General features: G+C 39.0%; 1 non-coding gene across 1 annotated transcript; it reads left to right on the top strand.

The window, feature by feature from the left end:
- Nucleotides 1-631: 631 nt before the first annotated feature.
- LOC119524341 lies at nucleotides 632-743 on the top strand. Its single transcript, XR_005214794.1, has one exon. It is a non-coding gene; the product is annotated as a U6 spliceosomal RNA (small nuclear RNA).
- The last annotated feature ends 394 nt before the right edge of the window (nucleotides 744-1,137 follow it).

Genomic DNA, 1,137 nt, shown 5'->3' on the forward strand with positions numbered 1-1,137 from the left:
TCAATAGCTGTAAGCTATTGTTATCTTTATCATTGTAAACCTCCACTTGTCAGAGCACAGCATGGTGTTTGTTTACTATGGTCACTAAACTGAGACCTCCTTAAGAGCTAGGATGGAATCTTATTCTTAGGTCTTCTGAGCCTGGCATATCATAGGTATTTACTTTAAAAAGTGTGTGTAATGAATGAATTAGTGAGTGAAGGAATGCATTCATGCTTCTCGCATCTACCCCAATTCCCCTCTCTACTCCGATGAAACTCATCACCTCCTCCCCTGGCTCACATGGTATTTGCAGCTGGACTGACCATGTTTTCTGGAAGAAAAATTTGGTATATTTGGTATAAAATCAGAAAAATCTTGTGAAAGCTGTACCACTTATCACGGTCTCATATTCTGCCTTATTAAATGTATGTCTCTTTCCCTACTTACCTGTGACTACAGGTTTTATGTTCTCTTTGTGGTCCTCTGCTATTTGGTAGGTGAAGGATAAATGATTATTGAATTGAATGAACTGAACGAAGAATATATGGGAATCCAGGTGATGAGTTCACCTTCCCTGTACCTCCTTCTCATATGGAAAGAAAGAGCTGCACATTCCGTATCAGTGATGGTTTCAAGATTATTAGGAGCTGAGCTCGCTTCGGCAGCACATATATTAAAATTGGAACTATACAGAGAGAAGATTAGCATGGCTCCTGCACAAGGATGACATGCAAATTATTCAGGAAGCATTCCGTATTTTTCTGTAATATAAAATATTCAACAATTTCAATAAAAGATAAACTTAAAAAAAGATTAATAGGAGCTCTGGGATCTGAATCTGACTTATTTTGAGGTACTACATGTCAAACCGCAAATTAGGTGCATGCAGGACATGTGAGAGGGAAGAGCCAGAAGCAGGCATTTGAAAGAATTATGTTTTGCCAGGTTGCATATTGATGCATGCCTTCAATAGTTGTTCCTTTATTCTATCCCCTGTATATCTGCTTTTGCTTTTGTTTATCTTTCCTGGTCTAACCCAAGACCTCAAAAGATAAATTAGATTGGAAATACCTCATTAGTGCTTTTCAGTCCCTGGGCAAGGAAAGCTGGTGGCAACAGTGCAGTTTCACTCTTGCTGCATCTCTGTACCTGGAG

This window comes from Choloepus didactylus, chromosome Y (assembly GCF_015220235.1).
Source record: "Choloepus didactylus isolate mChoDid1 chromosome Y, mChoDid1.pri, whole genome shotgun sequence".
Taxonomy (NCBI): Eukaryota; Metazoa; Chordata; class Mammalia; order Pilosa; family Megalonychidae; genus Choloepus; species Choloepus didactylus.